This window comes from Mustela nivalis (genome assembly GCF_964662115.1).
Source record: "Mustela nivalis genome assembly, chromosome: 14".
Lineage (NCBI taxonomy): Eukaryota > Metazoa > Chordata > Mammalia > Carnivora > Mustelidae > Mustela > Mustela nivalis.
In genome coordinates, this window is record NC_139033.1 from 43,579,124 (window position 1) to 43,594,937 (window position 15,814).

The 15,814-nt window shown below is 46.8% G+C and overlaps 1 long non-coding RNA gene across 2 annotated transcripts; it reads left to right on the forward strand.

Moving 5' to 3' along the window:
- The first annotated feature begins 6,844 nt into the window (after positions 1-6,844).
- LOC309848102 lies at positions 6,845-11,893 on the forward strand. 2 transcript variants are annotated; one of them, XR_014302820.1, is made up of 4 exons: positions 6,845-6,991; positions 8,257-8,531; positions 8,709-8,781; positions 8,937-11,893. It is a non-coding gene; the product is annotated as an uncharacterized lncRNA (long non-coding RNA). The 2 variants fall into 2 exon arrangements; XR_014302819.1 differs by having other exon boundaries at positions 8,709-11,893.
- Positions 11,894-15,814: the final 3,921 nt, after the last annotated feature.

The following is a 15,814-nucleotide window of genomic DNA, read 5'->3' on the forward strand; positions in this document are numbered from 1 at the left end:
AATTTAAAGTCAAAAACATCCATCAGAATTATGAAAGATACTACAGTATGGTTAAAGGTACAGTTGGATAAAAATATACTAGTGATAAATTTTGATATTCACAACAGTATAATTACAAAATATATAAAACAAAACTACTAAAAATACAAGGACTTAATTTACAGCATGCACACACACGTACACACGTTTATGTAGTGAAATACTCTAACACGTCTTCTTCTGAATCTGACAGATCAAGTAAAACAGAAATAAATGACATAGAGTATCTGAATATTATGATCCACAAGCTTGATTTAGTACATACATAGAATTCAGTGTCTCACTAATGAAAAATAAACATTATTTTATTTTGCCCTTGGCATCTTTATAAAAATTGATCACATATTTGGCTCCAAAGAAAACCTCCACAAAATATAAAAAATGGTGATTTACAAGACAAATTTCCTGAACCTAGAACAATAAAATTAAAAATACATGAAAAAGCATACCTTCAGGAGCACCTGGGTGGCTCAGTGGGTTAAAGCCTCTACTTTCAGCTCAGGTCATGGTCCCAGGGTCCTGGGATCGAGCCGCATATCGGGCTCTCTGCTCAGCAGGGAGCCTGCTTCCCCCTCTCTCTGCCTGCCTCTCTGCCTACTTGTGATCTCTGTCTGTCAAATGGATAAAATCTTTAAAAAAAAAAAAAAAAGAAAAGAAAACATACCTTCACAAGTCTTAAGTACTTAGAATTAAAAATACTCCTGAATGTCTTCTGGATCAGAGGAATTTCAATTTAAAATTGTCCAGAAAATAATGAAAAAGTCGATTCAGGCAGGAATGGATAGAAGAATGGAAAAAAAAGGAGGGAGGAGAGGGGGAGGGAGAAGAAGAACTAACCCAACTAACTAGGCTTTTGTTACTCGAAAGAGCCATCTGTTGATGAAAGTACACCATGATTCCGTAGGTCTATAGACTCTTGGTGTCATCCGGGTGAGTCATTTCTTCTGCCCTCAAATTTCTATCTCCAAAATGATTGATTTAATGATCTCTAGGGTTTATCCTGCTCTATTTCTTCGGTTCATTCAATAGCTTTTAAATATTCTAATCAATTACCCATATTTACATATCAGGAGATTTGACATGAAAATCTAATCTCAGCCTTCTTTCAAATCCCAGGGATTAGGTGTTACCCTGACTCTTCGCTAAGGTTGCCCGTTAAAAGATCTAGTTCACTAAAGTCCCCACCCACCGATTTCCACATCCTTAAGGGTTTGCAGCCCTTGAGCAGAAGAAAGGCCTTAGAACATCAGTTGTTTCTCTCTTGAGAGAAAACCCAAGACTCACATGTCTTTTTTTTTTTTTTTTTTTTTTTCTTCTTTAGTCTTCCCCTTGTAGTGAATATTGGGTCCAGGGAAAACAAAACATAAAACTGATTCTGAAGTAAATCTCATTTTTGTTTTGTATAAAGTTTTCCAATCGAGACACAGTTTAAGAAAGCCCGGCTGTTTCAAGAAAGCAGAATGGAAAGTTGAAGAAACTCTCCCTGTTCCCAAATGTGCAAGGGCACCAAACCAAACCCCTCCAGGTTGGTCCAGGTGGTGTAGAGGGTGCTGTGCTAAGGAAACACCATTTTGTAGAACACTTCCTATAGTTTGGTTGAGTTGCACATGTAAAATTTTCATTCTGGGAAAAAAAAAAACCCCAAAAAACAAAAAAGACTGAAAGCACAATCTAAGAGAGTGGGAGGTATGGATACATGCTCCAGAAAGAAAGAAAAGGGAAAAAAAAAAGATATTGAAAATCCACATAAGTGACTAACTTTGGTCTTCTTAGGGTAGTCTAGTCCAGGGAGTTTCTCATAGTTTCCAAGGTAGTGGTTCTTTGGTATTAAAATGAATGACTTTTGGGGCACCTGGGTGGCTCAGTGGGTTAAAGCCTCTGCCTTCAGCTCAGGTCATGGTCTCAGGGTCCTGGGATCAAGCCCCGCATCGGGCTCTCTGCTCAGCAAGGGAGCCTGCTTTCCTCTCTCTCTCTCTCTCTCGCTGCCTGCCTCTCTGCCTACTTCTGATCTCTGTCTGTCAAATAAATAACTACAATCTTTAAAAAAAATAAATAAATAAAATGAATGACTTTCTTCTTTTCCTTTCCATAGGCAAAAATCTCCATTGTGCTCCTTTGAATGGCCTTCTTTCCTAATGTGGCTATACCCCCATAAACCAGGTCAGCCAGGTAGCTGAAGGAGAGCAGGACCAGGGGCTATTGTCAGGGAGCTGTGTGAGGATGGGGTGAGGACAGGCTGATCACTCAGACTTCATAAGTGAGAACAAGATAACCCCAAATCCCACCATCCAGAAGGAGCTACAGTGACCATCTTTCTACACCCTTCTCTCTGTCTCTAAGTTCTTCAGGCATAACTTAGACCATATGCCATCATAGATGAACAACATGCAGTCTGAGGTAAGTAGGACCATGCCGTTTTCCACTTGGCAATATGTAGTGACCAGGTCTCAATATGAAGAATAAAGACCTGCATAAGATGTGGCCCCAACCACGGGCACGATTTAAATCTTTGGCTTCCTGATTATGATGACAGAAGAACTCTCTAAAGGCTTGCTCAAGGGAAGCCATTTTAGATTTCTTTCTAAGTCAACCCAATTGTATATAAACTTTGCTCAAGCCCAAAGCCTGATTTATGGCCCCATACAAGCGTTGTACAACCGCCTTGTGACGGCGTATGTAGCCTGAGGGAAACCCGCCTCGTCCTTGAGATATAAATCAATGCTCCCACTCTCTGCATTCTTTTATGATATGCTAATCTACAATCTTTTGAGTTTTTACAAGAAGGAAGAAGTATTTAACTCTGTAAAAAACTGTTCCTTCCCCGAGCACTTTCTTCCCTGCGAAGGACCTGTTTCCCACAGGCAGCTGACCTTACTCCAGCTCAAATAAAACTTTGTTTTAGAGATTCTAAAAGGGACTAGAGGTTAAATTTAGTCACCAGTGGGCAATGATTTAATCAATCATGCCTCATCATGAAGTAATCCAGAGAGATTCTGGATTGTTGAACACATGGAAATTCCAGGAGTGGTTCCGGAAGAGAGAGATCACAAGTAGGCAGAGAGGCAGGCGGGGGCGGTTGGCGGTGGGGGGGGGGGGGAGCGGGCTCCCTGCTGAGCAGAGCTCCGGAAGAGAGCTAGATCCCAGGACCCTGAGATCATGACCTGAGCCCAAGGTAGAGGCTTTAACCCACTGAGGCACCCAGGTGCCTCAGGAATTTCAATTTGAGAGACGCTTACTACCTTGCTATTGGACATTATTAATTGGAGCTACTCCTATGCTTGAAGAATGTAAAATGATCTTGAAACTTAAAATACCCACAATGTCTTGGATGACGTCAGAGAAACTCCCTCATGGTGATGGCAGAGCCCAGAAATGTCCATAATAGTATAGAAATGGTTTATGGGGGATCCTGCTGTCTGAGGAAGGCAAGGAAGAGAAACTCACAAGCAGGAAGGCTCTGTTCCTCTAGGACTAACCTGAGGAGCCAGAACGAATTGCCACGTGGACCGTGCTCCATGAACGTCTCTTGACTGAACCACAAGGAGCGGATAGAGTCTCCTGCTGATCTTGAATAAGTAAGCTGCCGTTTGTGAAGCACCTATGGAGAGGGTCACATGGCCGGAACTATGGTGGCCCTAGGAGCTGAGGGCCACCGTCCCACAAGCACTGGGAACTGGATTCTGCCAACAACCACATGGGCTTGGAAGAGGACCCCAGTCCGCAGGTGAAACATAGCCGTCCCACTGATTTAATTACTGCCATAGGACACCGACCCAGAGCAGAACAGCTAAACTGTACAGATCTTTTTTTTCTTTCTTTCTAAGAGTTTATTTATTTGACAGAGAGAGACACAATGAGAGAGGGAACAAGCAGGGGGAGTGGGTGAAGGAGAAGCAGACTTTCCCCGAGCAGGGAGCCTGATGCGGGGCTCAGTCCCTGGACCCTGGGATCATGACCTGAGCCCAAGGCAGATGCTGAACTGACTGAGCCACTCACGTGCCGCGCTGTACTGATTTCTCACCCATGGAAGCTGTGAGATAATAAATGTGCATGTCATTTTAAATGCAGTGTTCGTGGGGCACCTGAGTGACTCAGTCGGTTAAGCGTCTGACTTTTTTTAAGATTTTATTTATTTGTTTATTTATTTGTTAGAGTGAGAGAGCACAAGCAGGCAGAGTGGCAGGCAGAGGCAGAGTGAGAAGCAGGCTCCCCGTGGAGTAAGGAGCCCTATGCTGGACTTGGTCCCAAAACACTGGGATCACAACCTGAGCCAAAGGCAGCCGCTTAACCGACTGAGCCACCCAGGCGTCCCAAGCATCTGACGCGATTTTGGCTCAGGTCATGATTTCAGGGTACTGGGATTGAGCCCCACGTTGTGCTCCCTGCTCAGTGCAGAGTTTGCTTGTCTTTCTGCTCCTCTCTCTCTCTCAAATAAAATCTTAAAAAAAAATAAATGCTGCATTTGTGCTAACTGTTACCAAGAAAACAAACACACCTGGGAAAGGGCCAGCTCTCAGGATAAAACTCCAGCTTGTAGGCTGGTTCTGTCATACAGGGTCTACAGTTGATAAAGCCGGGGCTCTCCCCTGGTCTCACCTACTTTTCTGTGAGGGTATTTCCTTCTTCTTTCTTTTAAAGATTTTATCTCTTTATTTGAGAGAAAGAGAGCATGAGCGGGGTGAGAAGCAGTGGGAGCAGCAGACTCCCCACCAAGCAGGGAGGCCCACACAGGGCTCAGTCCTGGGTCTCTGGGATCAGGGCCTGAGCTGAAGGCAGATGCGTAACCAACTGAGCCACCCAGGCGTCCCTCTGTGAGGACTTTTTCTTCCAATAAGATGTTCTAATCTAGCAAGCAAAGTGAAAATAGAAACCCTCAAATGGAACAGCTCCAAGCACATGCTGTTCTGACCTTCGAGTCATTAGAAACGCCAAGTCGCCTCAAATGGACAGTTCATTCCATGTTTCCTCTGGTTGGAGAGAGACAAACTGGTTGTCCTCTCACTACAGGGTACAGACAATGTTCTTAAAGACTAGATTTTACCCTTCAGAGTGGAGAAGCCGGTTCCCTGCTGTTTTGGTTATCTGTCATCCTTCTCCGTCCTCATTTGACGTTCAAAATACAGGCCTTCCTGTGAGATTTCCAGGGAGAGTAGAAATTACACTTCCTCTCTACGTAATTGTCACATCATCGTGGGAGCGTCACTTGCCATAGACTACTGGTTAGAGGCAAGTCACAGGTGGCACCCACTCCCAAAGGGAGGGGAGGGGATGAAGCTGGACATGAACACGCAGGGACCCTAGGGTCTGTCTGTCACACCAGGCCTGTGATCACACCAGGTCTGTCTGTCACACCAGGCCTAGCCCAGAGTTTCCCAAAGAGTACACCTGACACTACTCCCAGGATGCCTGGGTGGCTTTGTCAGTTAAGCAGCTACCTTCAGCTCAGGTCATGATCCTGGTGTCCGGGGTTGTGGGATCGAGTCCCACATCGGGCTCCCTGCTCAGTGGGAAGTCTGCTTCTCCCCACTGCCTCTCCCTCTACGTGTGATCCCTCTCTCTCACACTCTGTCCAATAAATAAATAAAATCTTTAAAAATAAGAAATACTAGTCCCACACCAAAATTATTTTTTAAAAAATAATACTTCAGTTAAATGCATTTGGAATTACTGCCTGTGTTCCTCCCTTCTTGGAGATTTGCAATGCACACTGGCATATGAACTGCACTGAGAAGTCCTGGGGGTCCGTTAGGATTGCATTCAACTGCAAAAAGCAGAAAACTCAAATACAGGGCTTTGCCTTTTTTTTTTTTTTTTTTCTTCTAAATAAGAAGCCTGGAGAGAGGTGGTTGTGACCTCGGTTCAGTGGACTGGTCACGCCAGAGCATATGTCACTGCCATTTTCTTGATCTCCCCTCACAATTACATGCTAGCTGCTGCAGCTCTCGCCATCACATCTGTATTTACAGCAGGGAGAGGAAGGAGGAAGGGAAAATCCCAGGTTGACTCTCTGTTTTGTTTATCATAGAATCCTGAGCTTCCTCAGAACCCCTCGGCTTCTACCTTTGTAGGCTTCCATATATATCTCATGGGCTAGAACAGGGTCATGTGCCCCCCCCAGCTACAAGAAAGAACAAAGGGAGAAGGGGGTTGGAGAGCCTTGAGGGATGGCCAATTAATAGTGTCTGCCACATGCAGCCTGCAAGAAATATGCTTAACCTCTGAAACTTGGAATTCTAACATCTAACTACAGAAACATGCCTTCAAAAATACCGCTTGTAACCAAAATCTCTTGGGGTCACAGAACCAGGAAAATTAAACTCCTCCATTTCTGGAGTGAATATCTGACACTAAATTTTTCTCTGGTTCTCTGCATTCTTGAGACCAGCTCCTGGTCTCAATCATGAGGTGGAAAAGCATGCCTCTTGGATGTTGAAACTTACTCTGCATCTGTCGCACACTGCCATATTTTAGAATCTTTCCAGGGCAGCCCACCTTCCTCCTCCACCAGTTCTTCAACAGGGTCCAATGGACTTAGGAGTTCACATCGAGGAGAAATAGCCTCCTGCCCTCTTAACTTTGAAAGCAATGACCCTAAGCCCTACAAGCCCAACCTCCCATCCCCCTGCGCTCCCCCAAGCAAGCCTCCTCAGCCAACAGCCACTTCGTGGCCATGGCTGCTGGCAGGAAACCAAGCAGGAAACCAACTGGCTAGATTCTAGTAATAACCTCTCTTCAAACTCTTCTCTTCTTTCATTTTCATTTTTTACTTTCTCTGACTTCTCACCCCAAACAGGTTCCAAGAAGTCCCAGTAGTCTGTCTCTTGGTTTTATATCTCCAGGGAGCTCAACCGACTTCCCTTATCCCCTCTAGTTACGGTCTCCTCTGTGGCTGGCAATGGCACCCATGTCTATGGAGTTGCTTGGCATATTTCAAACGTCTGCTGTCCTCCAGGTATCGTCAGTGTGATGGGGCAATGTGGTCTTCTAGAAAGAGAACTGGATGGAGTGTCCAGCTCTTCCCTAACTAGCGTGGGTCCCCCAGTGCAAAGAGCCTTTGCGTTAAGAAGGGTTTGGGGGGTCGGCACTTGATCCTCTAGACTGTGCAGGATTCTGACAGGAATCCTCAGACTAAAAGGTTTTCAAGAGGCGCAGATTTCCTTGGGGAAACTTGACATTCTAAGAAAGTTAGGTGCTCTTAGAATGGCTATTTTGAAGCATGGCTATGGTGTGCACTCTCCTTATTTTTTCAGGTCAGGAAGATAAGGCTTTGAAAACCCATTGTGAGGCTGATTGGGACGTATTGTTCTTCTTTTTATCACCAGTCTCCATCCACGGGAGAGACTCATTCATTCATTTCTGTGTTATTCACTGACTGACTCGTTCTTTGTACATGTATTGAGTGCTGCCTATAAGATAAGTTCTGTGCTGTGTCTCAAGGACAGAAAGATGAAATCACATAGTCCCCCTCCTAAGGATCTTGTAATCCAGAGGGGAACATTCCTGATGCCAATAACATGATCTAATGATGACTATGATGTTGCGGTAACAGGTGGCTTAGGGATGGTTTCAGCAGTTAGGCAGGGGTTGTCCAACTGAACTAAGTCCTAATCCAGAAGGGCCTTGACATCATTCCAGGACACAGGTGATGTCATTCTAAGTAGAGCCCTGGGTGGGTGATAGCGCTGATGCTCAGTGGTGGGAGAGCAAAGACCGGTTCTGTCTGACTAAGATATCCCAGCCCTGTGGAGCTTGCGATGTTCTCAGTTTCACACCTTCCTGATTTGGAGGGTCTCAACCTTTCTTCCCTTTTCCCCATAGAGGGTGTATAGTGGGTTGTGGGAATAGGGGAGAAGGAATACATAGGTGTCTCAGGAAGGGGTGGGAAGGTTCTAGGTGGGGAGTAAGGGATGAGAAGTTCCCACGCTGGTCACCAAGAAGGAGGCATTCCCGGAAGAGGACAATGTAAGGGAATCAGTGTTTTCTGGAAGCAGGAAGCAGTTCAGTACCGCTCAAGCTTCACATGTAGACGTCTGGGTCAGGGAAGCAGGTATGGCAGGAGGGAAGGGGAGGCAGCTCACCAGGGCCTTAGAAAAAAAAGATCCAGTAAAGTCTACCTGTACTTGGTCCTGTCTCAGTTTCTAAGACCTCTCAAATAAATGCAATGCTTTCTTATTTCCTTTTCTCTTCTTTTCTTATTTTCCACGGATGATTCCTCAGGTAAACGAATATGAATTTCAAGCTCCCGAAATATACATTTGAATGTATTTATCTCTTCTCCAACCTGAAAGTCCCGGAGTGGTTCACATGGCCAAATGGCCCTTAGCTCAGTCCCGAGGAACTTGGTGCCAGTTTCTCTACAGAAGGCATCATTCACTGGAAAGAACTAGCCCATTAGGATGAGGGCTAGCGACCTACAGTTCCTCACTGCAGGGCCAACTGATTTTGGGGAACAACTGTCCACACCACAAGGACATCGCCTCATTCAGAGTCCGGTTCGTATAGCCCCCTCCACCTCCCACACAGAGTTCCTTCTCTCTAGATGCTCTACCTGGGCCTTGCGTGGACTTAGGCTAAGTGCACATAGTACTGTGTGTTGTGGTTCACTTAATAACAAGTTCCAAATCTATACATTTCTTTTTTTTTTAAGATTTTATTTATTTATTTGACAGAGATAGCAAGAGAGAGAACACAAGCAGGGGGAGCGACAGGCAAAGGGAGAGGGAGAAGCAGGCGTCCCGCTGAGTAAGTAGCCCAATGTGGGGCTCAATCCCAGGATGCTGGGATCACAACATGAGCGGAAGGCAGGTGCTAACCAACTGGGCCACTCAGGCGTCCCATGAATATATAAATTTCTTGAAAGCACTAACTGTATTCTAATCTTTGTTTCTCTCCCAAAGCATAACAACACAGCCCGGCGGACAGTGAAAGTCCAGTAAACGTCTGTGGCGCTAAGCTGAGCGTTGGGAACATCTCAGGTGGGCTCTGGCAGGAGATGCACCAGCATGAGTACTGTGCTCAGAAGGACCATGGCCAAAGAATATTTGCAGAAAATAACTGCAAGGAGATGGCCAATTTGACACCCCAGTGTGAGCTCAGAAGGGTAGAAGAGCTGACTCAAATGTGTTATGTGGGAAAGAGTTACTCCAGGTCTTTCCTGACCAAAGAGCCCAGGAGGACTTCAGGTGAAGCTCCATCCAGGTGCGCAAACAATATCCCCAGGATTCAGTCTCTACCTCTTGTTCTCTGGATGGAATTGCTTCGCCGTCTGTGTGTGAGAGAAGGGTTGGCTGATGGCAGGTCTCGCCCACGCTGTCCAGGTTTGTGGCTAGCTAGGAGAACACACGCACTCTTCCCACTGTTCCAGCAAAAGTGATGTTGATGACCGTAGGCTCTGCCGGCATGCTTCTCGCCCCGAACCGGTCGCGGGGGCTGGGGAAGGAGATGCTCAGATGTTAGAGCTGTAAGATGAAGGTAACGGCCTGTCTGCAGGCACCCTTCTCCTGGCACGTCATGCCCACAGGTACAGCCTGGCTCTGTGCAAGATTCAGCTGCATGTGGTTGAAAAGCCGTGGATTCTGCACCCCCATTCTGCCAGAAATTAGTTTGTGAGCCACGCAAGTCACTCACACAACTTCCCAGACCTCAATTTCCTTTTCTGTGAAATGAAGCTGCTCTTATTCTCTCTGGCGCCCTCCAGCTCCAGCTCCCCCTTCTTCAGTCATGTCTTTTGGGTAAATTACCTGTCAGGTTCCCATCCAACCCCATCCCTGTCCAGAGCGCGGTCGTGCCCACCTCCAGGCACACGGGTCTGATCACAGGTCTCATGGCATGCCTGAAGCCCAGACGTTTGGGTTGGGTTTGGGGTGTTGCCCCCTGGTTTCTCAGGAGCTGCTGCCAGTTCGGAAGGCCCTGAGCACTGAGGAGGAGCATGGCTCCAAGCGGAGAATTTCCAGACTAAGGAGGTTTGCTGATGTTTGCACAAACGTTGAAGCTGAGCTGCTGGAAAAATGTCTGAGGTTTTCTGACTCAGGAACAGGCTGAGTGAGTGGTAAGTCTGAGGAATTCAGGGATGGTCAAGGAAGACACAGGACCACAGAGCAGTGACATGCAGCAAGTCTCACTGGAGGGTCCTCGGACGGACAATGCGGAAGCAGAAAGAAAGGTTATCCCAGCAAAAGACCTTCCAGAGACAGAGGCACGAAGCCAACCACAAGAGGGTCACCAGATCGTGCAAACTCCTGGGGGCAGAAAGGACACTTATGTACCCAGGTGGCAAGAATGGGGGTGGTCTCCCGGTCAGAGAGTTCCAGAAGGCAGCCTCGATGTGGTGATCTTTCACAGGATTTGTCTTATTTGTGGTGAGCAGACATTGGGTGCAGTTTCATGAAGTATGAAAAATAGGTAGGCCCTAAGTAGCTAAAAATTTATTTATTTGGGTTATATTTTAAGAAGTTGGGTGTGTAAAAATTTGAGTTTGGCATTGGCAGTTTTGAGCTAACAGCCTGAGACTGCTGTGAGTAAAAAACCAACCTGGAAATATTTTAGGCCAGTACACTAAGGCCATATTCTGGCGCATTTACAGAGCAGTGAGATCCAGCTGAAAATGTCTCCAGGGTAAAGGTTTACTGACTAGCTAGGCCAGGTGTAAATGTCCCACCAGATGATGTCGAGATTATCCCCGAAAACTCCACCCCCCCAACCCCAACAGAGAAAGTTCTCACTGTGATCTTCTTTCAAGGAATTAAGTAAATAATAATCCTTTAAACAGGAGTGGAACTTTATCCTTTTAAAAGCGCTTTCATATTTGATTCTCACAATACCATTAGCCCAGGAATGCTCCGCTCTGCCCCACCTCCCCTGCCCTCATCCCCGCCCCCCCCGTCCCCCACACACACCAGCATTTCACAGGTGAGAACACGGGCTCAGACAGACTTGGGGACTGCACCGGTTCAGACAGACTTGGGGACTGAGCACAGCAACGGCCCGGGCTGAACTCAGAACCCCTAAAGCTCCGACCCACTCTATTTTGCCAGAATGTGAAGTGAGAGGTTGGAAGACTGCTGGTCAGGGCAGAGAGAGGGCAGCGCAGGGCTGTTCCTTTCTGCCAGGGTTCCTGCCTGATACGGACCAGCAAAGACCCATTCCATGACCATGGGTCATTTTGTTCCTTCCACCCACCCCCCTTTTTTTCCCCTGAGAGAATGGGGCAGTTCTTGTAGAGGTTGAAGAGAGAGCGCCAGCGATGTCTTGGCTTTGTCTCCCCAAAATTCTCGCCTGGACGAGTTCTTCAGAGTCAGGCATTTCACCAATGGGGACACTGAGGACCAAGAGAGGAAGTGTCCTGCCCAGGGCCACGCGGCTCAGGGCCCGGCACTGCCTTTCCCACAATAAGCCACACTCCAGTCTTGGAGCCCTGCCCTCGCTGAGCTGCTTGGGGAGCCGCCTGCCAGCCCCGTGTCCTCAGATCCAAACCAGGAACGGGCTGCTGCTCCCTTGGAAAGTGGGATTTTTATTGCAGGATTAAGAAGCCATCACAGGTTTTCAATCACAACTACGTCTCTTGTTTTCCCAGCCTTTTCCAAACTTAGCGATCTCAGGAGGCCGTGCACAGGGTCAGGGGCTGGAGAGACGCGGAGAGGCAGCAGTGGGAGCAGTGGACGATACCATCACCCGAGCCATGCAGTTGCAGGACACCCTGGGTTTGTTCCCTTCCAATGGGAGAAAGACGAGTTTTTCCTCCAGCATCAGGAGATTGTCTCAGCCAATGAGCAGGCCGGACCCCAGTGACTCACCCCACAATGTGTAGTTTCTCAAGCAGATGTTCCCGGACCACAAGAAAGCTGGCAGAGTATTACTATCTGGTTTAATGTTCCTTCTTTTGTTACAATTCCGAATATAAGGAAGGGTGGGGGCTGGGGATTGAAGGAAGCATCAGTTTACAGTGTGGGGCCCCTTCTCCCAGGCAGCTCCGCCCTTCCCGGCCCTCCTGGGGTGGCAGGAGACAGAATCCCTTCCCAAGAGCAAAGCTGGTGGGGCTCCCCCTCCTCCTCTTGCTTCTCCATCCAGGAGGCTAATTGCACTGGAATTCAGTTCAGCTCAGTGTATGGGGCCAGCCGTGGAGAGGAGCTGAATAATTCCATGGCAACTTGCTTACAAACCTTCTGGCCCCCGGGAGGCCTTCCGGGGGCACCCAGCACAGACAGGACCCACGGACGGGAACCAGGTCTCACACTTCCAACTCGTCAGGAATGGTGGTCTGAGTCGGGAAATAGGATGGACCCTCTTTGGTCTCCTTCAAGATACACTTTTTAAATTTTCCAAATCATTTCTTATTTTCTTATTAAAATTTCAGACGTTAAAGCACAGTGTGGTGAATGTCCTCCAGCTTTCATAATTATCCATGTGAAGCATTTCTGAAATTGGGATCCATTTACAGTCAGTAGATTTAATTTAATGTTTGTTTCCCCCTACCCAAAGCTATTATTTAACCAACAAGGTGTCTGACCCCTGGTTAAGGACAAACAGCTTGACGCAAATGAACAAGGAAGAAAGTCAACCAGGAAACAACCTTGCCCTTGAGCAAGTTTCCCTATATTTTAACCACCCACGATCCTTCTTGCTATTTTCTTCCCACTGGCTTTGGGTTTTGAAGGCTTTGAACCTACCACACTCCACATTTATTAGAGTATCTTCCATTTTTAAAACAGTAAGAAACGAAAACCAACGTATAGGCTGCTGTTTATAGCGACGTTGTGCCCAATAGCCAAAACCAAAATGGCAACCCACACGTCTGCTGGAGAAATGACATACGGAAAGTCACGCAACAGAAGAGGATTCTGGCTTAGAAAGGAAGGACATTCTGACACACGCTACAACATGGATGAAACTTGAAGAGATTATTTGGAGTGAAATAAGCCAGACACAAAAGGACAAATCCTGAATGATTCCACTCATGTGAGGTTCCTAGTATAGTAGCATTTATAGAGACAGAGGTGGAATAGGGACGCCTAGAGGCTGAGGGCTGGGAGGGGGATGGGGAGAGACAGGGTTCAGAGTATCTGGTTGGGGCGATGAGAACATTCTGGAAGTGCATAGTGATGATAGCCATGTAACACTGTGAATGTACTTAATGATACCAACTATACACTTAAAAATGGCAAAGTTTATATTCTGTGTATCTTACCACAATACATTTTCTTTTTTTTTTTTTTTTTTTAAAGGCAAAATTTATCAGGGATTTCCAGGTGGTGACAGCAGAACATTAAACCAAGTGTGGGCCTTTCTGAGCACACGACGGTGTGACTGCCAAGGTCGCCACTCTGGCTGGCACTGGAGACACAGCAGCAGACCAGAACAGTCTCTTGTGGCCAGGAGCACGGGCAGCTCCTGATCCCAAGACTCTTTGCACTGGCAGTTGTCGTGGCTGGAAGACAAGCATTTCCTGACTCAGATTTGAGGCCTGGTTCCACCCTCTGTTCTAGGTCTTGTTTCTCCTACAGTGAAGGCATTGATGTTCCCCTGTCTTCCCCTGTCAGAATCACGTGAGGAAATGCCACGTCCTAGTTCCTACACGAGCATCAAGGAATATGCCGTTGAGATCAGAGAGCTGATCTCAAGATGCCATTGAGACCAGAGAGCAAATGGCACCGTGAGGTGGCCCTAGTTAGCCCTGCCCTTTGCAGGGCGACAACCTCTCTGCACTGAGTGTTGGCAGTGGTTGAGTCATAGTCAGAAACACTGATAAGGAGCAGTGATCACGGATCAGCCCACACCTCACCCTGTCCAGGAAGCAGGTCTGGAGTTTCTCATATAAGAATGACCAAGGGTAACCAATGACCACTTCCAGACTTCTGTTTTCTCTCTCTACTTGTGGACAGAGATGTTAGGTCTTTGGGCTGTCACAGGTCTGCACGGCCTGCCAGCATTCCTCCAGGGGCGGAGCCTGGGACCGGTGGCTGGCATTCCCTTTCAGCAATGGTCGTCAGAAAGGTCAAGGCCATTTTAGTGACCCTCCGGCTGCAGGGGTGGAAGCCTCATGGCTTCAAGTTCTTTTACGTCCTCTCATTGTCCCCGGACCTTCTTTGGTGTGTGCATGTACACATTCCTGGAGAAACCCTCAGGAAAATATACTACATAAATAAAAACAAAACAAAACAAAATACAGAGGCCCAGTGCAAGACAATGATAGCTCTTGTCCTAAATGACAAAATCCAGATATACGTAAAATTCCTAACAGGGCAGAGCCACGGTTCATGTGTCAGAATAAAAGTCCTGATCTGAGAGGTACTGTAGTCGAATTACTTTCATCCAATCTCATAGCCTTTGAGCCCTATTTCTTCCTGCATCAAACAAGTATAGTATTTACTACTTCTCAGAGGCATTGTGGAAACCAAATGAAATTTGCTTTAGAAAGTCCCAAAGCCCCAGACAGCTGAAAACTCCCAAGGGCGGACCCTAACACCATGCTGGGCACAGAGATCCCCCGATTACTGTTCACATCACCCCACAGAACTGAAGCCCAATAGTTGATTATACGCAGCAAGCCAGGAGGGTTCCCTGCAAAGCTACCTTCTATTCCAGAATACCTCTGCATCTGTTTTCCTTCTAGATATTCCGGCAAGATACTTGTCCTGTGGTTTTTGTGTCCCTGGCCCCCTAGCTGGGGAAGCACCGCCTTAAAGAGACACCAGGATGGATGGCCACTGTCGCATTGCCTGTGCCAGAATTTACTTTAAAATACTTTCGTAGAAACAGTATGATGTATGCATGTGAAAATTAAGTCATATATTTATTTGCTTAGAAGAGGTAATACATTGACATAGTTAAAAATCAAAACAGTATAAAATATATTACAGTGGAAAGTCTTGCTTCCCGCCTATGCCTACTGGCCGCATTTCCAAACCTGTTTCCCACCCCTATCCCCAGAGGTAACTCATTAGTTCCTGGGGGATCCTTCCAGAGACTCTTTTTGCCATTATAAGCAAGTACAAATATTAGCTCTTATTTCCCTCCACGTCCATGTGCACTAAATGGAGGTTATTATCCACTAGTGCATCTGCACGTTGCTCTCTCCGCTGATTCCTCCATCCTGGAAGCTTTGCTTCCCCAATTCCCAGAGAGTTTCCTTATTTTTTTATTTCAGTAGCAGAGGGTTTCATTACAGGATTGTGCCCAATGTTATGAAAGCAATCCCCTGTCGGTGGATGTTTTGGCTGCTTCCATGTGTAAGCCGACCTTTGTCGGCACCTCACAATGCAAGCAGTCTAACTAGGAATCCTCACTCCAGGGCTGGCTGTTAGAAGAAAGTTTTAACTTTTTCTTGGGCCAGTGAACGTTGCTTACTATGGTTAGCTTAGGAGATCCACCACCATTATAAGACCAGGCTTACCCCTCAGGAGTACAGCCTAAGTCTTGAGTTCTATTTGGTCCTGGGTTCTCTCACGTCATGGAAGGCTCTTTTGCTGGACACACGGAACACTGGCCGATTCTCCCATCCCTGACTCTACAAGAACTGGTTACCTAGAGTGCTTTTATGCAGGTGTGCCCTTGGAGAATTTGGCGGAAGACTTGTTCTTTGTTTTTTTTTTTTTTTTTTTTTAAGATTGTATTTATTTATTTGACAGATAGAGATCACAAGCAGGCAGAGAGGCAGGCAGAGAGAGAGAGGAGGAAGCAGACTCCCTGCTGAGCAGAGAGCCTGATTCGGGGCTCCATCCCAGGACCCGGGGATCATGACCAGAGTTGAAGACAGAGGCTTTAACCCACTGAGCCACCC